Raw genomic sequence first — 27,745 nt, forward strand, 5'->3', positions numbered from 1 at the left:
TGGCCAGAGCCTGGAATAGGCTTCCCAGAGAGGTGGTGCTCTCACCTTCCCTGGAGATCTTCAAGAGGAGACTGGATAGGCACTTGGCTGGGGTCTTATGACTCCTGCCACCCCCAGTGCTCCTCCCTGCCCATGGCAGGGGGTCAGACTAGATGATCTGTCTAGGTCCCTTATGACTCATTGATTCTGTGATTCTATAAGAATGGAAACCTGGTCATAGTAATAGAGAAGAGAATAAGAGTATTGCATGAACATGCAGGGAAAAAATTAGGAAGGTCAAGGCACAATTTGAGATGCAGTTGGCAAGGGACATAAAAGGCAATAAAAATATATTCTACAGGTATGTCAAAAGTAGATCCATGAGTCCCTTTGAGAATGTAGAAGACAATCTAGTTACAGATTCTGCAGAGAATGCTGAAGTATTAAATGCCTTTTTTACTTCAGTTTCCACAAATAGGGGCAGCTAACAGATGACAAATGCAGTCAGCAGCAAAAACAGGAAAGGAGACAAACAGCCTAGAATAATGACCAAACAGGTTAGGCATTACTTATAGAATCTAGATCTTTTCAAGTTGGCAGGACCAGAAAGGATGTACCCTAGGGTACTGAATGCACTGGCTGAGGTAATTTTGGAGCCATTGTCTAACTTTTTTGAGAACTCACAGAGGTCAGGTGAGGTCCCAGATGACTGGAAAAGGGAAAATATATTACCCATGTTTAAGGGGAAGAAAAAGGATCTGGGGAAACTATAGACTGGTCAGTATGACCGCTATACCTGGGGAAATCATGGAACAGGTTCTCAAGGAACCCAGAAGATAACAAGGTGATCAGGAAGAGCCAGCACAGATTTACCGAGAGCAAGTCATACCTGACCAACCTTATTTCCTTCTATGATAAGGCAACAGACTCAGTGGATAAAGGGAGAGCAGTGGACATGGTATATTTTCATAGTTGTTAGGGGCTGGAAGGGACCTTACAGCAAGACTTTTGGCACAGTCTCCCTCAACATTCCCATTAATAAGCCAAGGAAATACAGACTAGACAAGAATACTATAAGGGGGATACATACCTGGCTGGGTCATCGTACTGATCAAGTAGTCCTCAAAGGCTCTACACCTAGTTGAGAGAAGGTATTAAGTGGGGTACCATACAATACTGGATCTGGTATTGTTTAATATCTTCAGTCATACTTTGGATGATGGGATCAAGTGCATACTCAACAAATTTGTAACTGGATGGAGTTGTGGACACTCCAGAAGGTAGGACTAGGATCCCAAATGACCTGGATAGACTGAAAAATGGTCAACAATCAATGAATCAGATGAGATTCAATAAGGACAAGCACAAAGTCCTGCACTTGAGATGGAATAACTGCATGCACAAATACACACTGGGGAATGGCTGGCTAGAGTGCAGTACTGCAGAGAAGGATCTGGGGGTTACAGTTGACCATAAGCTGAATATGAGCCAACACTCTGTTCTCATTGCAAAAAAGGCCAACAGCATCCTAGGTTGTATTAACAGGCATGTCACTTGCCGATCAAGGGAAGTGATTCTTCAGCTGTATTCAGCACTAGTGAGGCTTTGTCTTGGGCACCACACTTCAAGAAGGATGCAGACAGTTTGAAAAGAGGCACAGGGCAACAAAAATGATCAGGGGCCTGGGAGACTAGACTTATGAAGACAAGCTGAAAAACTACGACTATTTAACTTAGAGAAAAGAAGATGGAGGAGAGATTTGGTAACTGTCTTCAGATATCCAAAGAGTAATAATAGAGAGAATGGAGATGGGCTTTTCTTTGTGGCCATAAGGGACAGGACTAAGAGCAATGACCTCAAGCTGCATCAGGGAAAATTTAGGTTGGAGATAAGGAGGAACTTTCTGACTGTGAGAGTGATCAAGCAATGGAAGAGGATACCTAGAGAAGTTGTGGAATCTCTATCTTTGGATTCTTTTAAAAGCAGGATGGTTTAGTCAGGGTGATCCTGCCTTGAGCAGGGGGCTAAACTAGATTACTTTGTGAGGTCCCTTCCAGTGCTATTTTTCTATGATTCCTATGATTTTATATTTTTCAAAAGTCTTGATCTAGGATAGCTCCCCTACTTTTAAAAAACAGATGTGGGCATACCTTTGTTTTACAAAAGATGACTGGCACCTTACAAAACAGACGTTCAGGGTGCCTACAGATAAAGTGCCATAAGTTATGGCCACTAAACCACCCCCCCAACCCAACAGACATGTTGGAACAAGGAGGGCCTGGAGTCTGCTTGCACTGACCCTGGCCAGCAGGTTGGGGTACCCCAACAACCCTTCTTCTCCCTATCTCCATTCTCCCCAACTCCCTAGCCCCTTATTCCACTGACAGCTCTGGACCTGTCAGTGAGGGCGGGAGCAGCAGCAGAGATGCCAGAGTCTTTGAATGACCAGAGATTGGGAGGGGGAAGGGTGAAATGGAGCCTCCTTGCCTTACAGCTACCCACCCAGGTACCCTGGCTGTGGGTACTGATAGGAATCGGGCTGGGCCTGTGAGATGATGGAGCTCCATTCCAAACCCCCAGCCATTCGAAGGCCCCAGGGGCACCATACGACCACTGTCAAGAGGTCTGGGGTAGGGTGGGGTAGGGAAGGGTGGGAGCCCCCCCTCTTGCCTTGCAGGCCCAGCCCAGCTCCTCCCAATACCCTAGCCAGGGTAGCTGGGGGGGAGAGGAGCTGCAAGGCAAGGAAGATTCTCTTCCCCCACCCAGGCCTCTTGACAGCAGCAGCATTGAGCTGCCAGCTGCTTTGAATGGCCAGAGCTGGGCAGGGGAGGCAAGGTGGAATGAAGCCCCCTTGGCTCATGAGCAGGCCTGGCCCAGCAACCCCAAGACCCCAGCCAGGGTAGCTAGGAGGGCCCAAAGGTGAGGGGGCTCAGTTCCACCCTGCCACCTCCCCCCCCAGCTCCGGCCATTTAAAGCAGTTGGCAACTCTGTGCTGGCTGCTCCCTCTACCTTCCTCTCCCTCCCCCCACTGACACCCCACAAAGCAAGAAAAAACAGCACTCAAGGGAACAAATTCCCCAAGGTGCTCTGTTTTAGAGTACCTTAATCTAATACCTCATTTGACTGTGTTAATTTTTCGCACAACTGGCCATTTAAAAAGCATTCTGCAGATGTATCTGTGTTAAGTCATGGCTGTAGAGCTCTTTCAGGGGCCTGGTTATATGAAAAATGTAACTTGTGTAAGCGCCCTCAGTTTTTGACAAATGATTTCGCCCCTCTTTCCTTATCAGGATGAAACTAAACTTTAAAGAGAGGTAGACATTCTAACTGTTCATTGTAATAATAAATTCAAAACCGTTTACAAATTCTCTTTGACAAAAGATATGGAATTGCAAGTTTATCTTACACTTTTTTATTTTGAAATAAATTATTTCATATTTATCTGCATTTACAGCATGGATAAGTCCAGGAAAACTGCAATAAAGTATATTGTTCCATAAATATAAGCCTGTAACTATCTTTTCTAAACCAAACGTACTTTGTGAGGTCACAGTAACTATTCAGCTCTTTAGAGTCCAGTAAGCAGCTTTAATTAACTTAGCTCATTTTGCAAAGCATGAAGTAAGTAAAGCTATTCATACTTTGAAAATGAGTGCAGGAAATAATTTACAAAAGCCTTTCTACATTTAGAGATAAAGAGAAAGAAGTCTGTTCATTTCATTTGAAAGCAGTTTGTCTAAAAATTGTTTTAGGAGTACTCCACTTAAAGGAAAGTTCATGTTTCCACAATAACCCCCTATATAAGAATGCATTGTGGAGGCATATTTTGTTTCTGAATAATCACAGGGATTTTTTCCCCTAAATAATTACAAACTTTTTTTTTAGTTTCACCATAAAACTTGCAGTTTTTAAAACGAACATTCACATAAGATTCTGAAAGTCTATAAAAGCAGAGCAATGCTTTGAAGCTCTCTCTGTTCTGGGGACTGAAGAAGCAATTGATTGGGAGAAGATGTTCTGGTTTATTTTTCTTTACAGTGTATATGCCATGTTCCCATTTGCAGAAGTCTCTTTTAAATACTTTTGGAAGTACTTACCTCATACTTGGCTCAACAAAGAAAGGGTAATCTAGAAGTTAATCCTTGGCTAATGCTACCAGACAGAATACGACCTAGAATAAAATTCAAGCCTGGCAGTAGTAGATGCAATACCATGAAAATTAATTATATTGATCCCAGTTCACACTGTAACTGAATAAGACTTAGTTATATTACTTCCGTTGTACTGAAAGCAAAAAAACTATATTAGCCCAAACATCAGTTTCATGGAACAATTCAATATTTCATATGTATGTATTTTAAACTTTACAGATATAGTTTAATTTTTTTTTAATTTGATTCTAATCTCATCAGCAGGTGATGAACACATGTAGGGAAATGGGGGAAAACTCAGTTCAATTAAAAAAATGAAAGCTGCAACAACATTTGAACCCAAGGCTAGAACAAGGTATAGAATGAGAACAGAAAGAAAACAGACCTAATTCAAGAAATGCTTGTAGTACAGCAAATAAATGAAACAAAACTAATTATGTATTACAAAGAGAGACTGGATTATGAAGTAAATCTGAAAAGTTACTATAAAACCCAAGAGTTCATGTTCTGCAATCATAGCATCCACGTTCTGCTTTTGTTATGGACGAGTACTTTAAAGTGACCATGCTTTCTCTTCTATAGGAAGTACTCATCTTTACTAGAGAGAGATTTCTGTATTGCACTTTAGACCCTGGAGACAGCCAGTCTTTCAGCGTTGAGGGTATCACAATACAATGGACCTAGCATAGCACCCAACAAACTGAGATGACTTGAAAATTTCTAGGACTACACACTGGAGCTGTGCTAGGCATATAAAATTCAGCGCGATTTTGTTTATTTTGAAGAATTTTCTAAAGCCTCACTGAAAACCTTAGACAGCAAGGAATGGAGACATGGTGTTGTGACAAAGTGGGAATTCTAGAAGGTTCCTCAATCACCAGAATCTGTCTTTCTTCTGTGTCCTCCAAGCAGGAACCTACTGATTCACAGTTTATGGCATAAGGGGTTCTCTCTCCCCCAAACAGGAAGGCACCTCTAAACATCTCTAATGCCAGAGTCAAGGCACAAATTTTCTCTTACACTTACCCTCACAGGAGTCCTAACTAATGTTACTGCTCGACAACCTGCTGACTGTACTGCAATAGGTCTATTAGAAAACAGCAATAAAATCTTAAACTTAACATTTGAATAAAGCTAGTAGACTATATGACAGCATACACTGAAGTTCTGTGTAAATGCCTGCAGTCCGAAAATGGAAGAGGCAGACATTTCTGAGCTGCAGACCCTGTACCACCATCATCTTTGAAAGACTCCCACCTGGCTGCTGCTGCCTCATGCTCTGGCTACACTAGGGGGGGAAGGGCACTGCAGCACAGTCTGTTAGGTCTGCCAGATGAACTGGCAGTCCAGAGCGCTCACGCAGCGTGGTGCTACAGGAGAGCCTGCAGGCAACTGCAGGAGTGCGAGTCAGCAATAGGCAGGGGAGCACACACTTGCTCAGCAGGGTAGGAGAATGTCTGTTCATTTGCGCACATGCATGGCTTGCAGACTAGGGACCCTGTTCCTCCCCCTCCCCACCGCCACAGTGTGGACCCCACACTCATGCAGCTAGCAAAGCATGTGGCCCCCAGCCATTGAGAAGTGGACAGCTCTGCATTCAATAAGAAAAGGATGACCCTCCATCCAAATTCTGAAAGTTGTTCCTTCATGCTCGCATCAGTGTCCAATCATCTGTAAAGCACATAATCCACAAGGGGGTGGGAATCGATATCACACACAGAGCTCTGGTACTCAAAATGGGTTTTCTATCTTATTAAACTAAAAATAGACGGTTCAGGTGATCTTTGCTACATTATCATCATTTACTACTGATACAATTTCTAACTTCTAAAGTCTTTAGTTCATATTGTAACTTATGAAGCAGTAACAAGACAATCCATTCAAAAAACAAAGCCAGATATGAGTTTAAAAAAAAAAAGTACTATTATAGGTAACAAATGAACTGCAAATAAGCGAACCATTAATAAGGCTAACAGCACAGCTGACCATGAAATAAAGACAAAAATAACTTCTCAGTATTTTTTTCTTCTGTAAAATTCCTGAGAAACTTAATGAATGTATCCAAATCTTTAGAAATAACTAACCTGTTTATGATAAAAATTCAGACACAATATTACACAGTGTGTAATATATCTGATACAATATGGTACCATTAAGATAATACAATATTGTAAACTGCCTTCCTACTATTGCTGTAGAACTGGTGTGACAAATTAAAAAAAATAGGCTTATATAAATCAGCAGGCCCAGATGAACTTCATCTGAGGGTGCTGAAGGAGATGGCTGAAGTCATAGCAGAACCCCTGGCAAAGCGCCAGAGATGTCCCTGAGGACTGGAAGAGGGTCAATGTTGTGCCCGTCTTCAAGAAGGGGAGGAGGGAGAGCTCAGGTAATTATAGGCCAATTAGCCTAACTTCTATCCCAGGGAAAATGCTGGAAAAATTCATCAAGGGGTCTACATGTGATAGGCTGGCAGAAGGTAGGATTCTGAATGACAGCCAGCATTGCTTCATCATGGGCAAGTCTTGTCTCACCAACCTCATCTCCTTTTATGATCAGGTAACTCGCCACACCTGGATAAGAGAGAAAAGGTTGGCATTGTATATTCTGACTTCCAAAAAGCTTTTGATCTGGTATCCCATGTTCTCATGAGAAAATTGGAAGATTGTGGGCTTAAATGTGAGAAAGTTAGGTGGGTAGCAAGCTGGCTACGGGATAGGATCCAGAGAGTTTTACTAAATGGATCGGTGTCGTCTTGGCAAGAAGTGGCCAGTGGTGTCCCTCAGGGGTCGGTGCTTGGTCTAGTGCTTTTAAACATCTTCATTAATGATTTGGATATAGGAGTGAAGAGCTCGCTGGCCAAGGTCGCAGATGACACCAAGTTATGGGGAAGCGTGATCACGCTTGAAGATAAGTTGCAGATACAGGAGGACCTAGACAGGCTGGCAAGTTGGCCAGATCAGAATCAGACGAGGTTTAACATCAAGAATTGTAAAGCGTTCCACCTGCGGACGAGCAATCCCCTGCATACCTACAGGCTTGGCAAACGTCAATCTGACCACCGCTACGAATAAAAGAGACCTCATGGTAATAACCACAATATGAACATGAGCTAGCAGTGTGATGCTGTAGCCAGCACGGCAAATAATACTCTTGCATGCATCAATGAATGCATCTCCAGCAAAACCAAGGAAGTGATTCTTCTGGTCTAATCAGCACTGGTGAGACTGAAGGTGGAGTACTGCATCCAGTTCTGGGCACCGAACTTCAACATGGACATTGAAAAGCTTGAGAGAGTCCAGAGAAGAGCCACCCGTATGATCAGAGACTTCCATGGCAAGCCATACAAGGTAAGGCTGAGGGACCTGGGACTCCTGAGCCTGAAGAGAAGGCTGAGAGGGGACTTGGTAGCAGCTTGCCACTAGATCAGAGCTCAGTGAACAACTGTTCACCAGGGCACCTTCAAGGAAAATCAGGAGCAATGGTCACAAACTCCTGGAAGACTGTTTCAGGCTCAACATTAGGAAAAACTTCTTCACAGCCAGGGTGTCCAGATTGTGGAATAAGCTCCCTCCAGTGGTGGTACAATCACTTACCCTGGAAATCTTCAAAAGAAGACTAGACCGTCAACTTGCTGAGGTCACCTGACTCCCAGTTATCTTTCCTGTTTGGTGCAGGGGGGACTGGACCGGACCGGATGATCTTCCAAGGTCCCTTCCAGCCTTACAATCTATGAATCGTCCTTTTGTGAATAATAGTAAACATTTCTATGCAGTATGCTGAAGAACTACAAATATGGTTGAAAAATCTATTGTTGGATATCCAGCATTTACAACATGCAACATAAATGGGGAATCAAAGCACCTTAAACCTGCCCTCAGAAGAGGCACTCTACAGATATTCCAGTTATCACCTGATAATTCAGTTGCTGGTGAAAAACTTTAAGCTTTAAGACCAAATGCGTTTTCTCAAGCTTTGATGGGTTTCAAAGGCACCAGTCAGTCGGATGCATCTAATTAGTAGGGAATGCAGTGTTGCATAAGAGTAAGCAAAAACATTTCCAGAGTTCAGATCATGAGCAAACAGACAAATGATAAGTGAACAAAAGTACATTTTTGCACTAAATATAGTAAAGAGCTGCATAAGCTTACCATTTCAACAACAAGAGGAAATACAACAAAGGCCATCTATGCCAAGCTTGTATTTTCAACTAAGTACACAGTTTTGAGTGTTTAGTAAGATGTATCTCTGTTAGCAATCTGACTTTTTACATATAGATACTTTCCACCTCTTCCAACCAAAGTTCTGTATATAAATCTCTTCAGAAAATTCTGATATGCCTGAAAATTTGACTGTGAGAAGACTGAGAAATTACAAACATCTTAATTTATCTGGCCCTAAACAAACTTTTTTTTGTAGTGATAAAACACTTTTACCAAAATAACTTGTTTCTATGGATGCTTAATATTAGGTATAAAAATTTTGACCATATCTTATCTTTGAAACTTTAGACTTCAGATTTCACAGAAAAAAAACAGGTTACTACTGCTGGCTATTCCAAAATCTCTTTCACCAAAATTATTCTTTTACTACTAAATGCCAGAGGATTCTTGTTTTATGAACTCCTCTAAATGAATTACTTCTACTGAAGGAAGGGAACAGACGTAAAAAGTAAACCAGCAAAGTCTGCTTTGCATGCCACTTTTTGCTTAAATTAAGTTTGCCATAATGTCCAATGCACTGCAAAAGAAATGTCAGTCCCGTATACCACAATCAATGTGGCAGAACAACTTTAAAACTGCTTCAACCGGAGTTACTTATTACAGATATGGTTAAAAATTAACAAGCTTTTCTGCTTTTTGTTTATAAAAGTTCTTCCTAAAAGACATGAATTCTATTTTCAAGGACTTCTTCTATTCTAATGGGCAGCTCAAGATTGAGGATTAAAGACTGGTATACAGAGATCCTCAGGAACTTTAATCCTAATACCACTTCACTTTTCAGACAGCATCTAGCCAGGGACTTAAACTGCTTTAGCTTCACACCTGTTGCTAGTTAGGCTTACTGAGTGCTCCTCTGTAGGCAAACCATTGTATGTGTCTGTTTTATTACTGATCAAATATCCTCTTATAAAATGAGTTTTTAGCATATGTCATGCTTCCAGGCTGATACAGAGAAGATGCTCCTTTCTACTTCACAAAAAGCAGGTTTTTTTTCTTCTGGGCATTCTTAGCAAATTCATATGCAGAAAAGTAACAGCATAGAAAATGACAAAAAATGATTTTTTTTCTAGAATAATTTGAAGCTATACAGTATCTTTGGTGGAAAAAGCTACTGCAGGGCCAAAAATAAGCTATTTGCACTTGTTAAGTCTACCAGGACCTAAACGAGATGATCCACCACGTGTTCTAATGTCCTGCAACTCAATAACTGGAAAGGAAGATGAGCAAATCTGTCTAGGACTGCAATATTGTATTATACAGATATTCCACCTATAACAATAAAAGAAGGATAAACACAGGATTTTCTATTATTATATTTAAAAAGATAAAACTTTGCAGTAGCTTAAATCAAAAGTGGCATAAAGAAACAGAGCACAATATTCAAACATTTTTTACAAAAATGTGGAAAGGCATATTTACAGCTTCTACAGGGAGCTTCTCTTCATATTGGAGTTCCTCATACGCACCTGATAAAACTGCTCAGTACTGAAGTTTCAATATACATTTTCTTAAAAGATCTCAGAAGGATTCTCATACCTATTTTTATACCCTGTCTTTTGCTCTGTAGAATACCTTTTCTGCATTCTGCTAGCATTAACCACCTTTGCCTGAATGATCACATTCTTAATCTGAGTCTCTCCAAGAATCTTAGCAGTTTGCATGCATCAGAAATAGAAATGAGAGAAGTATTTGCCTCACTTATTCTGACAGATCTAGTTCTGAGATGTGTAAAGTTTGTATACCTAAATGCAAATGACAGAAGTATTTCAGTCAAAAAGACTATTTACAAGTTACATACTGTACCCAGTCAGGCAAAACACTTAAAAGCCTTTTAATAAACAGTTTAAGAAAGAAAACTAAGCCAAAACTCCACTCCTAACTCCCAGAAGACACTGGGTCAGAACTGCGCATCTCAGAATATACAGAGCTAGAGTACAAAAGGAAATCCAGGTAAAGAATTCCAACCTTGAAGATTCTGAAATGCTTTAGGAAATGAAATATCACATGGACATAAAGAATGTTAATTCTTTGGGTGAGGATCCTCTTTTCTACCATATTTCATGATCTTAGCTTGCTTAGGCAAAAAACAAACAGAAAATTAAACAAATAATATATTACAATTATCGAGTACAAAAGAAACTCAAGTACCATATTTTTTTCACTTATGACATGCCACCAAATAAGATATGCACCTTGGGGGACAGGGGCGGAGAATGGAGGAGATTCCCCCTGCCCACCAGTTTAGGTCACATAGAGCAGAAAAAGAGACTAATCTTCAGCTTGCTCACTGCCCCTTTTCCCCAAGCAAAACCTACAGCTTGAACACTTTCACAGCTGAACTGTCTGCTGCTGAAGACTGGCCTCCAAAGGTGAATCTAGGATGTTAAAAAGAGCTATAAACAGTCTGCAGGGCTCTGCAATAGAAGAAGAAAAGACCAAGCATTGGTAGGTAATAAAAAACAAAACTGCCAAAGAAAATATAGCTTGACTATCAAGACCATTAAAAAGAGAGGAGCATTAACACCTGAGGACTGATAAGCAAACAGCAGGAATTGGAAGGATTATAATGACAGTTATTATAACTGGATGGATTATGATGGCAGTCATAATAATTAGTCATGTTAGTCTGGAGTCAAGCAGAAGGCAGGGCAGATCTGCACCTTTGCAGACTAACTAAATCAGAGATGTATAATATAAGCATCTGATAAATAAAGTCCTCTGCTTACAAAAACTTACGCTACACATCTGTGATTTAGTTAGCCTATAACAATTATAATGAGCTATGAAATCAATTGACCCCGTCAATGCTGCCTGACTAGAAATGCCACTACTGCTGCTGCTGGGCAGCTGCTTTTGAAATCTGAATGGGGCAGGAATCAAAATGGGTACAACCATACCACTCTACTTCACGCCTGGATCTTCTCCTGCTGGACTCAGACCCTCCCCCTCTATGCAGCTGCTGGAAGGAAGGGGAAAAAAAAGAAACAGCAGCCATCTTGCAGTGTTTCTATGGTTCTATTCTGGGCAGAAAAAATCATCTTTCCCATTTAAGACACACCCCAATTTGGGGAGGCTAATTTTTGGGGGAAAGTAAGCATAGTATTTATTTAGTGATTAGGGTGTACATTTCAGAACAGTTACAAGAAGTTTGGAAAGGCAGACTATAATACAAAAAAATAAAGCCTTCAGTGTTTCTGTGAAACTGTGCTATTTACAGCAGCAAAAGAGCTCAATTGTTTTCATACTTTTGCATTTTCTCAAGATGTTAATATATATAGTTCCAAGTGCTACACTGCAACTGAATGATCTAAATGTCTTCTCTTAGACTGTATTTCAACAGTAATTGGAATGTACTAATCTCACTGCTTACAATGATGGTCTCCAATAACATACATCACTACAGAAAATAACTAAGCCCCTAAAGTGCTAGTATTTTAACTGTCCTTTGTTTTCAAAAGGATTTATTTTCCAAAATTTAAAAATTGTACAGTATTTTGCATTTTATTTTTATGGGAACTTAAATCTACAAGTCAAGATTTTCAAGACACAATCTAATACTAGGCACTTAACTAAGCCACTCAATTGTCAGACAGTGCCAAGTCCCCAGCAGCTCACATTTACTTCAGTGAGAGTTGCCAGATGCTCATCTTATTCAAGTATCTATGTATAAATCCAAGGCTCTAACCTAAGCCATAACTGCTTATGGAGTTTTTAGTTCTAAATCACTGAAGTGCTTCCATAAATCCTACTCAATCTCTCGTGAAAGTTGAATCAAACAAAAAATAAGTCGCTGTTCTTACTGGTAAACAGTAGCAACTGGCAATCACAGAAGATAAATACAAATAGCCACTCTGGGTTCATTCTCCAAAATGCTCTCATGTCACTGGTTGTTAGAGGAAGGGACATGACATTTGGGAAAAATGCATATGAAAATTCCTTTTTTTATTTATTCATATGGAGTCTCCGAGAACCTGAAGCACTGCATTTACACCTTTCTTTAAAGCCTTACAGTTTTCTTCTTAATGAGCTAATCTACTATACAAAGCCAAAAAAATGTTTCCAGTAAACCAATCTTAGAGGATTTAAGTCAAGCAGCAAAAACATGACAAAACGTACAGAGCGAGGGCTTTCTGTTTAAACATGTAAAGAAACACCACACTTTAAAGTTAGGCAATCTTTTACCAAAACAAATAAACCACCAGTCAGTCCCCTGGGAAAAGCTGGAAGAGGAAACAACACTTCTCTTTATAAACTCATAAGTAACAGACAATGTATTTTATAATCCAGTTCACAGAAAGAGTTTTACACAATTTTTCTCCCACTGGTCATTCTTTTTGGCAACAAAGTCATAAAAGGTTCACCTTTTAACATCCAAGCAATATGCACGTGACTCTTCACATGCACAATGCTCCCGATTCATGCTGACTCAGAGCAAAGACATCTTATCTCTACGTGACTGCACATGTGTACGGATGCAACTGTGCAAATGCAAGTTGCCCATAAAAATGCTGAAGTAGTCCCACATGAAGCTTTCAAATCACAGATTTAATATGCAATTCATGGAATACATAATACAGTACTACAAACATCAGCTTTCTCCTTTCCACAATTAGAATAAAAAATAACTTGTTGCCAGCATTAACATTAGTTTTCAAAAACTACACTGCAAAGCAGCAAAAAGAACTTTATTATGTTTCAGACATAAGCATCATCTCTTGCTCGTTTTCCCCAATTTCATCCAATTTTCCAGTCTACAATCACATATCTATCTGCTCATGGGACGAAACACAGAAATAAAACAAAATCTGTAATCGTAAGAGGAAAAAAAAACTAATTTAATCTCTGTAAGGAATCACAAAAATTAGAAAAGCTTTTACTCTTTCAAAAGAAACATCCTTTCCCCAACCGTGACATTTAAGTTTTCAAATGATGTTCTCAACTGTTATATAATCAAAACAATAGCAGTATATGTTGGTCAACTGATGAAGAGGGATTGTTTTCCCAAATACCAATGAGGCCACTATAAGTATTTAATGCCAAAACTAGATTCCTAATGATGATATGCTCACATCAGAAGTCTACTATACACTTTAATCTTATTATATGCTCACCTTGTATAAATAGCTAATTTTTTACCAGCTGCTAAAAAAGAAAGACTAGAACAGTGATAAATTGCTCTCTCTCATAAACATCACCTCACCTTCCTGAAGTAAAATTGACCATTTACCTACAATTTATGAAGTTTTCACATCCTGTAAAACACCTCTCACCAGTAATGTACATGAAGCTAAATAAAAATTCAGCATTTAGTTAATATTTGCAACATTAGTGTGAATGTATCTTCTAGACTTGCATCATTTTAGGATGGTTTTAAAACATTACTATTTAAGATTAAGTATGCTTCACTGTAAATGCTGAAAAGTGAAAAATTATAAAAGGAATCTAGCAAATATCCACAGTAAAAGGGGGTGGAAATGGAGGGGGGGGATACACCGCTTCTAACAGAGAATTTAACCTCCATAAATCTTCTAGTTTTAACTTGCATTATTAACTCTCACTTCCTTAGTTAGGCACTATTAAAAATACATAAGGAAGAGAGAGAGGTAGTTATCCACGTCAGTCTAAAGCAGGAGCAGGCAAAATACAGTCCATGGGCTCTGTAACCTGTAGGTGGGTGCTTACCAATTGACTGTATCCAGCCCGTGGTTTTGCCCCCGCAGTACTCCACATGGGGCCAAGCCCTACCTGCTACTGCCCAGGGCAGTCCACATCACACTCCCTGATGACCCAAGCCAGCATGTGCAGCTTCCCAGCAGGGTTGCTCCCCATGCAGATGCAGCCACTTGAGCACTCCTCCTTCTCCTGCACTGCTCCAGGGAACAGGTAGGACAGGAAAGCAACGGGGGCCGTGGGATGTGTGCTGGACAGCAGATGCCTTTCCAGGTTGGGGAAAACTGCAGCTGAGTGGCTCCTGCATGGGGTTCCAGCAGTACATGGGGCTCCAGCCCCATGTACTGCTGTCTTCCACCCACTTGGCAGCCTACAGATGGCTGCTCATTGCACCAGGCAGGTAGAGTGGGTAGAAGGTGGCTGGGAGCTGAAGCAGGTGGTATCTGGCTGCAGCTTCTCCCCAAGCTGGGAGGGCATCTGCTGCCCAGCATGCATCCCCATGACTTCCCAAGCACTACCTGCTGCCTGGCGCAGCAAAGCCTGGAGGTTGGGGAGGCCAAGTAATACCTGAGTAGCTGTGCCAGCAGCCTTGCCAGGCAGCTGTAAGTACTGGCCAAGGCCAGGTCAGGTGTGGGCAGAAGTGCAGCATGGGCTGCCCTAGGCAAAAGTGGACAGGGCTCAGCCTCAGGCGGAGCACAGTGGGGGCAGCTGTGGGCTAGACGTTGTGCAGTGGACTGCACCTGCACCTGCTCTGCACTGCCTGGGCAAGCTCTGCTGCATGTATCCCATCTCCTGCCTGGCCCCCTCCCCACCCGCCACAACACCCAACCAGCTCCCAGGACCTAAAATGAGGGAAGCCTCCCACACAGACAAGTGCACCCATTTCCCCCACACCCCTGCACACACTCACCCCTCCCTACACACAATATACACGAGTAAGATTTTATTTTTGAGCTATTATGCAATTGCCTCTATATACACTACTCAAAAAAACCCACAAGTCAGGAGAGATTTTTTTAAGAAAGAATTAAAATATGTTATAATAGATGTTTGATTTTTAGTATATGATTTTTTTTTTTTTTATCTATAATTGTTAAAATGATATCGTCAAAAGATTTTGCATGTGCAGCCCTTGACAACACACCAAAATTCGTTAAATGGCCTTCGGGCTAAAGGTAGGTAGGAAGAAGGCAGGGTGGCACCCTAGTCTCTGTAAATCTATTCACAGCATCTGATGAAGTAAGCTGTAGCCTACCAAACTCATACCTCTTAACAAGTTAGTCTATAACGTGTCATTCTGCCCTGCCTTAAGTACTGCAGTCTTCTGTGGGATCAGTTAATAAGGCTGGACATGCTCAAGAGGTAGAATGTATTTTCCAGTAATGATGACTATGCAAATGTCCCATGACTACAGAATAAACCTGTAACATTTTAATTATTATATTCAATAAGATTTCATTACGCACATTATATAAACCAGATTCTGATCAAGTTTTTTTGTGCAGACAGATTTTCATAACAGAAATGCATGCCAACGAAGCTTTTATTTGTCAAATAGATAAATGAGACTTGCTGGGGTAAACATTACTTTTCCCACTGAGTTCTGTGTTTTAAGTACTCTGTGTCCTGTAGAATGTAATCTAATGCCTAGTTGTTTTTGTGACATATTTGTACAAATTCTGAGTAAAACATTTATTCTAAATTGGATTTTCTATGTGGTCTCCAAAACAGCAGTTTTGAAAGATACTGGCTCACCATTTAAAAAGATGCACACAAAACCACATGGTTGCTTTTCCATGGTATGCATTTCTAATCCCTCATATTTCACAGATTACTTGCAGGGTCATTAATCCCTTTATTCTTCAATGTAAATGAAGTACTAAAAAGATCTAATATAGTTTTTCTTGTATGATCTTTACAAAGAATTTTGAAGCCTCAAGAGCCTTTCAATTTTATTTTTTCCAATTACAAATATACTGATAGCCTGTGGAGACTGAGATTCCTCTGGACATTGCCTAAACATTTCCAGAATCTTCATATCTATCTTCCACTTATCTTTGTTTGAACCCAGTAAAATATCACTTGTATTCCATACTTCTCCAAGTAAAATCATCAAGCATTCCTTTTTATGACTCAAAGTCTATTATTGTTGGCTCATGAATAAGCCTAAGTGAAGTTTTGATCATGCTTTGATTGTATATGGTCATGAACAAACAGAGGGATTCTAGAAGTTCCAGAAGATATAAGATAATTCTTCAGCTGAGTCTCAGTGATCATAAGAAAATCATTTGAAGATACTATCACTCTGAATATAAAAAGGCTCAAAACTTTTATAATTATTTTCTAGTGTTCTTTTCTGCTCTTCATTCTGTACATAATAGCAGCTATGCTTTAACCTATGTGAAAGGATATTTGGAAACAGCTCTCTCTTTAAAATAGTGTGCCATAGATTATGAGTCATCAATCTTTGGGATTTTTTTAAAGGAAAAATATCTGACCCCTTGTAGAGAGTCGCTTACTTTTCCATTAACAGAAGCCAGAACAAGCAGCAGAAGAGGGCAGCAGAGGCTGCTTAACCACATGACAACCACTAGCAGCAACAATGCCAACGACTTTACTTATTAACAATTCTAAATCTCATTATCTAGTCATCATACACATTATAGAGAAAATTCAGGACCTTATTTTATGTATTTAGCACTCCATGAGCTTACTATGCTGTTTAAACAACAAAAACAAATAATGACCTTAAAGTGAATGGACACTGCTATGTTGGCCAAATGGACAGAACCCTGATATAGAAGATATAATATAAGCTTGCAATATTTTTATTTTTGACTTTCACTTTATTTCTTGTTTTTATGTAATGTTGTACAAAACTAATAGGTTTTGTAAGAGTAAGACTTGCTAGCAACATTAGCATTTTCATTAACACAAGCTAGCAAAATTCTTCTTGAATAAAAAGCAAAAGTAATTATTTCTGGGCAGGCAAATATAAGCTGATTAGGCTTTGTTCTTCTCCATCATCATGCCATGGTATGTACACAGATGTTGAATCCAGAATAAGTTTTCAGGACAAATTGTGCAGGTGGGTTAAAATTCACATTAAATTCATGGTTGCCTCCAAAAAACAGCATTCCTTTTTGCTTCTTTGTTCACTCATGTATTTTACACTAAACCAAAGTTTTCTGGTATTTATATGTATTTTCCATATTTCTTCTTTTCTTGTCTAGAAAGAAAGAGGATGGAAATCATTACTATAGTTGCAAGTGAAAACTAAATTAATGTTCTGTAGCTGTCTGAAGATGAGAAGTCCCTGATATTATTTAAGGCTCGTCCTTAGTTCCCAACTGGAAAATTACAAGTCATAATAGAAAAAACTGCAGTGACTCTAGACGTCAGTCGATCTACCGAAGTTCTTCAAATATAAATACTAAACAGCAGCATTTAAGTCAAGTCCACTAAGAATCAAATTCAGCTAGAAATGGTCAAAGATACTAACCTATTTCCATACATACTTAATAAGGACTGTATGTTTAGAGAGGCATTTAATTGAACTTGTATACTCAGAGCTCTTCATAAAGAACAATACTTCTGCAAGCAAAAAAAGTCATAGACTAAGTACTGCTAAGATTTAGGCATTACCATCATCACAAACAAAACATATTACAGTAACAGAAGTGAATGTTATATCCTTAAGATTCTATCAAATAAGAAGAATATCTTGGATCCTGTTCTAAGACTTAGAAAATACACAGTGTGTCCAATATTAAAAACATGGCTCAAGTGTAAATTGATTAAACTGTCTCAAGAAATGTGACTTTAGATCCATTATAATAACACCCATTAAAAAACACAAAATTGCGACACTTCCCAATCCAGTGTATTTTACTACTAGACTAGCATCTCATCCATAAAAATAATGTTTTGAAGGTACAAAGGGGACAAAAAAATGAAACATGCATCTAACCACCAAAAAAAACTGTCCCTGTTTGGGGGAAAGGAGGAGGAAAATGTTGAGAATCAATATAGTACATGAGAGACACAAGTGCATATTACTGCGAACACTAATGAATTAAATGCAATATGATGCATTTCAATGTGCCTTTCCCAAAATGAACAAGTAACCCCAAATCACATGGTTAAATGAGCAAGTCATTTGACTCACCAACACTACAGCAGAGTCTTGCACGCTTGTAAAACTGTTAATTAACGACCTAAGGGAACCCAGTCAGAAGTTTAGCAGCAAACTTACTTAAAAGCTCGGCATATCTTTCAAAAAGTCAGTCATTTCACTTCATTCATAAAACGCTGGGATGGCCATAAACAGAATTAGTATTTTTTTACATCAAATAAGACCAGATTTAAAAAACCTTTTATACCCTTAGAAATGTATGTTCCAGAGGTACCAAAAAGCATAAAGCAAAAACATTTTGTAATATTCCTCTGTTCCAAATTTTCAACATAGCTAGTTGATAACTTCAGTTGATCATAAAAAAAACATTATCACATTATTAAACTAGAGTCTCTTGACCACCAACAAGATTTTATCCAAAAAAGGAGGGCACAGGGAGAACCTAAAGTTAGAGAATTTAAGTGGACATACACAACTGGAAATTGTGTACATCTACAGAAACAAACAGAGTACATTTTAATAAGTGTATGCGGCTACAGAGCTTTTTCACAACTAAAATGCCTTCTATCTTAAAAACAGAAGTCTGCCAAAAGTTGTATGAAAATTTGATAAAACAAGAGGTCTGAAATTGAAAAAGGTTTCAGGCAGCCTGTATTGCAAACATGGAGAAAATCTAACAAACTTAAAACAGAAAAGGAAGAAAAGCCCAAGCTAGTTAAATGCCTCAACCCCACTTCAGTGCACGTGCCATGTTCTTCTATACAAATACTTCTGCAAGCACAATCTTTAGAAAAACATAACTTTTGGCGATGCCCAGCATACTTAATCTGACAAACAATCTTAGAAATTAAGTGTTTAGGCCCCATATCAATAAATACCAAAACAATTATTTTTGAAGTTATAATGTTAAAGTAGGGAAAGCATGAACCAGATACACTATTAAACTGCTGCAACATCTGTTTTATAGCACTGCAATGTCTTGTTCCAAAAAGAGTTGGAATAGGAAGAGACCAACTCACAAGATTATAACCAAAAATAACATACTCTTGCCAAAATTATTTAATTTTTTTAGTACAAGAACAAGATAGGACATGCCAGGTATGCAGTTGATGTATCAGGCTGATGCCATCACAAGCTCGCATCATGTGGGGATTAACCTATGGCTTTGAAGATGAAACTTATGAGTTAAAAAGAAACCTCAAAATAGCACAAATAAAACAATGCATACATCAGGGCACCTGTAGCCACCACGTGTGGCATATGACAGATCAGGGAAGGGACAGGCAAGACAGCAGCAAAGGGGGCAGGAAGCAAAGGCAGGGAGCACAGAGTGAGGAACAGAATGCAGAGCAGTGCATCAGGCAGAGAAAGGGGACTGGAGTACCATCAGGGACAGTGTGAGGCCAATTTGTGGCATGTGTGCCAAAAAATCTGGCCCCCATTGGCATAAGTTATTCTGTGCTCTTTGGAAACCACTTAGTTCAGTGGTCACCAACCAGTGGATTGGTAGCTCTCGGAGCCTCTTGGAGTCTATCTGAGGCTGGGGTGGGGGGCTGAGTCCCTGCATGTATGCATGCCCGCACCCCACCCCAGCAGGTCAGTCCATGGGGGAGGGAAGGGGCAGAGGCTAGATCAAGGCCCACACAGTGAGGGACAGTGCCACAGAGGCAGGAGCAGGGGTAAGTTAAGTAAGACCCCAGCTGGGTAAGACTTACCTGCTGGGGAGAGCATACCCCCAAATAATTTTTTCTCCCTCTACCTCGATCTGCCTCCCCCCCCCCGATTTAACTGCTGGGTGGGGGAGGTGGGGTTGTTGGCAGTGCACAAAAGATCTTGGGTTGCTTTTAAATGCCAAAGGTGATCTCCTACTTAGAAAGATTGGAGACCACTGACTTAGTTGGTCTACAAAGGCCAGTAAAGACAAGGAAAGCTCTTCTTCTCTAATTCATGTTTTTGGACCGTGGCTCTGAGTTGATAAAAAAAAATAGTCCTTTATGAAACAATTCCTGCATCTTTTTTCTTTTGAAAATGTCAGCCATGAGCATATAAGCTTAAGTCTCTGAGGGGCACTCATCCCCTCTCAGAGCTCTAAGGCTATAAAAGGGGATGTTGCCATAGCCACTTTTCAGTTCTTTCTGGCCACCAAGTGCACAACTTTTCCTGATAGGTAGTAATAACTTCCACATATTATATTATGTTCTGGAGAGCAGTTGGTAATATAGGTCAATACACTAAAGGTGGAATGGTCTTATTAACTTCGGTATTTAGAATCAAACTGTTTTATGTCACTCAAAAGCAAAATTATTCTATGGGTTCTAATGCACAGAAAATGGGAGCTCCACAGAGAGTATGCTACATCCAAGCAGGAAGTGCGTTTGACACAACATTTTTAAACAATTACAAATGAATCACAAATTAAACTGTGACTAACAAAAGGACATCATGTGATAGTCATGATACAATAATGTGGCTTGTTTGGGTTTTTGAAAGATTTCAAAGTAGTAATAATCAAGATGTATCAATAGGAAACTGCAAGTGCTTGAAAAAAACAACACACCATGTAAGTCTAAATCTCAAAGTAATTTAAAAATAAGAAAATACACACTACAAATATTTTGAACTTTCTTGTTTGAATCTCAAAATATTTCATATGGACAATAGAGATTTAGCATCTTTTAAGACTTGTTTCTTGTATTGGTTATTATCTGTAGTTCCGTGACTATAGTTACAGCATTGTGACATGGGACACGCAGCATATGTTATACCTAGTTAAAATATAGATTATAGTATGCACTGGAGTGTTGAAGCAATGCAGAGGCAGAAAGCACCAAAGGACTCAAGATCCAGTGCAAAGGAAACAAGGAGTGGGTTCTCGGTCTCAGAGTGCTTCCTGCCTCTCATGGGTCTCATGTCACTGCCAGACACAGGACCCAGCACAGAGGCAGGGAGCAGCAGGACCGAGGTCCTGCAGCAATCCCTGCCTCTGCATCAGATCCCAGGAGCCAGCATGGAGACAGAGAGCACCATGGGACCCAGGACCCAGCGTGAAAGCAGAGAGCAGTGGAGTCCCAGCCCTCCCACCACACTGCAGTGGGGGGCTTTGACTGGCAAACAGCTGACTGTCAGCCCCAGCCTTTCCACAGCATCAGTCTTGAACCCCTCTGGCATGGCAAGATGGCTGGGACTGCCAACCAGCTGTTTGTCAGTCAAAGCCCCCACTCCACTGAACTCTTGAACCCACTCAGTGTCATGGGAGAAGCTTTGACCAACAAGCAGCTGACTGTCAGTCCCAGCCCCACCAGTCTCTGATCCTATTACTTTAGTGGAGTAGTCGAACATTAGATCAACATGCATTAGATAATGAGCTCTGGAGATACTCCTTGCCAGAAAAGTGATACACTACAGTGGCACTTAGCATGTGCTTAGCATGTGTTTACAATTTTAATGCTCAGACACTAAGTGAAGTTGACATGCTAAATTGATGTGTGCTAAGTTAATGCGTAACAAATTCCATGGACTCTACAGTGTAGGCATTAATTTCTTGTCTGGGGAAAATTTTAAATATTCTGCTCCTAATGAATTAGCAATCTATTATAAGATACGGACAGAAAAGGGTTGTTGGGTTTTTTTTATGGACTACTCAAAACCAAACGTAAAAAGTTATGAATGTACATACTGTTACACAAATGTACAACAAATCTTTGTTTACACTTTTCTAACTGCAAAAAATGCTTATTTGCTAAACTTTCATTGCATTTTCTACATATTCTCTTGCTCATGTAACCCAGTCTACTGATCTGTCCTTTATATTCTGCATATTTGGCCACAAGCCCCAGTCCAGCTGCATAAGACTAGAGGACAAGTGGGAGTTGGCTTCAAGCCATCCTTCTACTTCTCTCATCCTAGGAACTGCTGGGAAAAGGCTCAATCCCCAATGCAAATTACAATAACCTAAGAGCTGTTCATGCACTGGTCCCTGAAAAGACTGTTCTGACAGCTGGGGATCACCAAGGCATGGGAATATACAGACCACCCTAATAAGGCTGCTTTGTTGACACCATGCAAGAACTCTCACAGATCATTTACCAGTCCCACAACTGTTTTACACCAATATACCAGTGTAAAAGACAGCAGAGGTCTAGATGCAAACTGCATCTAGCCTTATGCAAACTGTATACTGTCAAACTTGAATAAGTACTAAATTCCATTCCTACCACTCGGAGGTCACAAAATATATTATTGTTGGTAAGCAACCTGAAAACTGTCCTTTTAGAGAGACTTCTTCAGAGATGATAGATAAATCACAAATATACTGAAAATGTACTCTACGCCATGGTTTTGCTCAATGTAATATAAAAGTTACAATTCACCAATACTACCCACTCACCCCAAAATACAAACAAAACAGTACAGACTTATCAACCCCATAAAGGCAGTATAAAAATATTTTTCTTATTAAGGAAATATTTTACAAGCCAAGCGATGAAAACCCCCTGAAATTCTTACTTCTCTTCTTTAGATTGGAAAAAGTCACTACCTCCTAGGGCCCCAGGGAGGGAGCCTTTACAACACAGATGAGTTTTCAAGCATTGGACATCCTCCTCTGGAGCATCTGGCATGGCAGACTACCAGACTCTGAACTGGTGTGTTCCAGTATGGCAAAACACAGTATGTTTTTAACTGTTTTTATGGGGAGTTCTTGGAAACCACCTGCCATGGAAACAATGTCTTATATGGCAAATGTCCTTAGTTTCCTGAAGGGCACTTCTCGACTTTCAACATTTAGGTCATACTGTACTAAGAAAAATCAGGGGAAAATAATTGGATTCATTTGATTATACTTAAATGGGAAAATAAGAAATCTTTATTGTCCAAACAAAACTATACAGCAGAGACAAAAAGATTTATTATTACTAGAACAACTACCACAATTCTGAAAACTGCATAATTGAGGTCTAATTTTTGCTAGCAAGCTATAAATCGTAAGTAAATATTGCCCTGCACAGAAGAGGTGCCCTCTAAAAGAATGAATAACTAATCAGTTATTTACTAATCACTAAACTGGCATAGACTAGAAGTCAGAACGTTTGTGACACTGAAGGAAAAGCATGGCAGGAAACTATACAGTCCGGAAGCCAAATGGCTCTCTCATTTCTAATACTTCTTTTCTTATGGACAATATTCACAATTAAAATCACTGCTAACTGACTAAGTGTCCAGGATTAGTTTAGAGAATTAAGTTAGGGGTGATAGGGCAAAAGAGTGTGTATATATAATCTTCCCATCACTGTTACTCTGTAACATTTCTACAGAGCCGCACAAGAAAAACAGACACTTCCCTGTCAGAGTGGAAAAAATAAAAGAAGCCTGAAAACTGACAAAGGAAAAGATCTACATCCTTGATATATCAGAATCTTCTTACAAATCATGGAACTTCCTCAACTTATAGTCTCTACTTAATATTAAGTATAATCAAGATAAAAGCAGAGCTCCTATCCAGATCTTTCAGTTTTCACCTTCTCCCTGTTAGCGTATACTTCAACTTTAGGTAGAAAAGTCATTTTACCCCAACATACATACACATTTTCTCTTTCAGTGTTCACTAAAGAGACAGCAGCAAATCATTACTCCACTGCAAAAGACATTCAAGATAGAATCTCAGTTCTGTTTTCTTTTTCTTGGGTGGGTGTACTTACTGGAAGAAAAGTGTAACATTAAACTGCTCAGAATGAATGGTTTCTATATCTATTTATTTAAAAAGCCATATGCTGAGACAAGGAAAGAAAGAAGACAGGGAGAGATCCAGCAGTAACGTATAACTCAAGCTGGCTTGTAGTTAGGAAAGTACAAGCAATAATCAACAATTATTAAGGTGCTGGCACTCTACAGAATGAATATACCATCTTATAACAATTTTTTTGACAAAGCAGGAATATAATTTTGCAGCATAAATGTATTTTAAACAATACACTTTGTAAAGAGGCTGACAATGTGCCCTTAAACTCAATGAACTGCCCATGCACTATAATTATATTCAGAAAAAGTAGCAATATAAAATGAAGTCTAATCATTATTAATTTTGATCAAAATGTATTACAATGGTATAATGAGGCTAAGAAAAGTATAATCAGTGTAAAATAAAACAGAAAGACACAGACAATTAACACCATCCCAAAAAGACACAAGTCAAAGCACTGTTCCCCAACTAAATGCATGTGTTCCAATGTTCACTTTAAAATCAGGTATCAAGGATCTGGCCTTCAGGGTCATTTAATTCAGAAAATGGGGCACCTAGAACAGCTGGAAATTCAGGAACAGGTTCCTATAGAGCTGTATTATCTTCTCTCTCCAACAGTTGAAGATATTCAGCTGCTGAGCTAGTGTGCAAAAAAAGTTTACTAGGACAATTAGGGAAACAGAGAATCCACAGTCCAAAAGGAACATTAAAGGAACATGGTTTGTATAACACAGCAAAATGAAGATTGAGAGTGGATATTCACAGATTCATCAAGAGCAAGTCATGCCTGACCAACCTGATTGCCTTCTATGATGAGATAGCTGCCTCTGTAGATACAGGAAAAGCAGCAGACATGATATACCTTGACTTTAGCAAGGCTCTTGCTATGATCTCCCACACCATTCTTGCAAGCAAGCTGAGGAAGTATGGGCTGGATGAACAGACTGTAAGATGGATAGAAAGCTGACTGGATTTTTATTTTTGTGGGAAAAAGGAAGCCGGTTGCTCAAGAAAACACTGAAAACACCCTAAAGATTCATTTGATGACTTACCGCCTACTACAAACTCTTCTGCAGTCTTAACCACAAATAGGCAGCAATAAAGTACCAAAACGAAAGGATGCATTTTTAAACAGCAGTTGCATGCCCATAGGCAGAAAATACATGCAAAGCAAAGGATGCGTCAGCAGCAGTACCAGCAGAATACCTCACATGATGAGTGGTCCTCTGGAATTTGTGACAAAAGGCACTTACGTGCATAGGTCTATACAGGCATCCACCACACTTATCCTGAGTATGACCACAATTAACACTGTCATCTGCTTGTACAAAGAATAGGTATGATCTTCCATCTTCACATTGTAGGGGGCAATAGAACCAAAATAAGCATTTTCAGGAAACTAAAAATTCCTTCGGGACTAACCAGGGTTTTGGAACAGTGAATGATGCTTCTAAGTTGCTTTTTGTTGCTCTTTTCTTAACACTAAATTATATCCCATAAAGCATGTGCAGGATTCCTAAAGCCAGAAAAAGGGGCAGCCATCCACTGTAATTCGGTGCAAGTCACAACATATTATCCTTTCCACATGTCAGGACCTGTAATAGTTTGTTGTTTTTTTTAAATATACTGTTATTTTGCCTGCTAACTTTATTCCTGAAGGGTAACAACAGGTGAATGAACAACTTCCTGAGGTACAGCATTAAAGCTTCAAAACTGATAAACTTAACTTCATGCTCAACAAATAATTGATCTGAGGCTTCATAACAGATGACTTTTCAAACCATTCAGAAAAATAAATATTTAATCACAGAAAGCATCATAAGGGGGAAATCATTACAATTTTTCAGATACAAAATTATTTAGGGTAGAGATACAACCACACTAGCTACATCCAGTATCATTAACTAGATATAGCCTGAGAAATTCCTTAATTTAAAGAGAAAAGATAAAACATTTTAGGAATGAGGAATGCAAAGGATGTTCCCTACACTTGTGGCATGCATTTTACAATTCTCATGAATTTATGAGGAAAAACAAACAGAGTCTGGAAAGTAGCTATATGTATGTCTAGAGAAAAGCTTTTTGTTGATTCTACATAGGTTTAAAAATATCAGTGTACAATAATCAGTGCAGACAGCAAAAGTTACAGAAGACATAAAAGAGTAAAGCATCCTATTAACAGTAAACATGCTAAATAGGATATAGTCTCAGTATGAAGCTGTTAAGTGTCTAGATTATGACTATTTTTATAGACTTCCTTTCCCACACAAACAACTCCTCCCTCCACTGCATATATTCCTCCCTCAGTAAACCTATAAAGAACAATACACTTCCCTCACATTAATCTTACCAGTAGTATTTCAAAGGAAATTGTAGGAAACCTCTTGCAAAAGTCTGGACAAAACCAAATTAGATATAAACAACAACAATTATTGCAAAAGATCAAGTAAAGTTTCCCCTACTAAAAAGACAAACACCTCTTTTTCTCTCTTCTCTTCCAAGAGGAGAATGCCAGTTTAGACTTGGAAGACAAGGCAGCCCTCCACAGGAAGACTAAATGAGGCCTAGCCTCTGTTCAACACAATACAATCTGTTGCTGACTAAATAAGTGCCCCAATTTACATCCTTTGCTAGGAGAAAAGGGTCAGATGAAATATAAAACTTTAGATAAATCATCAGTACCAACACTAGGAAATCTGAAAGAACCACACAGTTAAACAGCAGACTAGCCTGGGTGCAATCTGCAGGCAGTTCTACCAATCATGCACCAATCAGTCTGATATCTTTTTTTCTACATTTGATGCATACAGGGGTTGATCTAGTACTCTGCAATGGGGATGCAGAAGTTTATAGTCAGTCACCTATTTTCTATACAATCTCCTGCACACCAACTGCCTCAAGGGTGTCTTTACACGTGCTCCAGGAGTGAGGGTTTAATTAGAGAGGGTCTCCAGAGTTGCTCTAATTAAAGTACCTGTAGTGTCTCATGTATTTGGCATCCCACACTTCAAAATGGCAGTGGGGGCGCTATAGCTGAAGTTTGTTTGATGAGCTTTAGTTAAAGCGCTTCCAGTGCCATTTTGAAGCACAGGGGTGCTGAATACATGAGACACTGAGCCTGCTGGAGCGTGATCTTAGCATGATAGTTAATTGAGTCTGCTCTGACACTGTAATTACAGCACATCAGAGCAGACTTCCAGCATGTCTACAGACACCCATACATTTTGACCATTCCATACTCTTTCTTGAGTTTTCTGCTCAAGATACTCCAAGTCTTTCTGGCTCTTGTAAAGTTGTAAAAGGATCTATTTTATTCTTTATTTAATCATTTATTAAGGAAGGATCTATATAATCCTAAATTATAACACTAATTAGACCAGATGTTGCTAAAACTATTTCCAAAGGAGTTTAGATAATTCCATTTTACTTTCACAATTTTTTCAAATAAAATAATCAAAGCTAAAATTAAACAAGATATGGTCATGGGGTGAAGGTTAAAGATTAAGTGAAGAGGAGTGAATAATTTAGATTTTTTTTTCAGGTTAAGAAGAAATGCAACATATTTAATCCCTGAATGACACCACCAGCCTGGCCAGACTGGGAATTTGATTAACATGTTTTGTTTGGACCCTTGGAAACTTAACTAAATATCCTCCTGAACAAGGGGCATCCCAGATAATAGCAACTCGGTACCAATCTTGCTTCACTCAAACATAAATAGGCAAAATGTCTGCACACACAGTGATCTCTAATTAGCAAGATGGTAATCAGTCAATCACAGTTTAAAATATGCCTACCACTACTTAAGATGATGCTACAAGTCAAACAGAACAGAGGTGACAAGAAGCCA

General features: G+C 39.4%; 1 protein-coding gene and 1 long non-coding RNA gene across 4 annotated transcripts in view; both read right to left on the reverse strand.

Moving 5' to 3' along the window:
* Nucleotides 1–27,745, reverse strand: part of SBF2 (SET binding factor 2) — a 489,875-nt gene that overhangs the window by 431,301 nt on the left and 30,829 nt on the right. The window lies entirely within an intron of this gene.
* Nucleotides 15,551–22,801, reverse strand: LOC109321090. Its single transcript, XR_002103970.1, has 2 exons — nucleotides 22,696–22,801; nucleotides 15,551–17,252 (listed from the first exon to the last, which is right to left on the reverse strand). It is a non-coding gene; the product is annotated as an uncharacterized LOC109321090 (long non-coding RNA).

Source organism: Crocodylus porosus, unplaced genomic scaffold, assembly GCF_001723895.1.
Source record: "Crocodylus porosus isolate Cpor-Errol unplaced genomic scaffold, CroPor_comp1, whole genome shotgun sequence".
Taxonomy (NCBI): Eukaryota; Metazoa; Chordata; order Crocodylia; family Crocodylidae; genus Crocodylus; species Crocodylus porosus.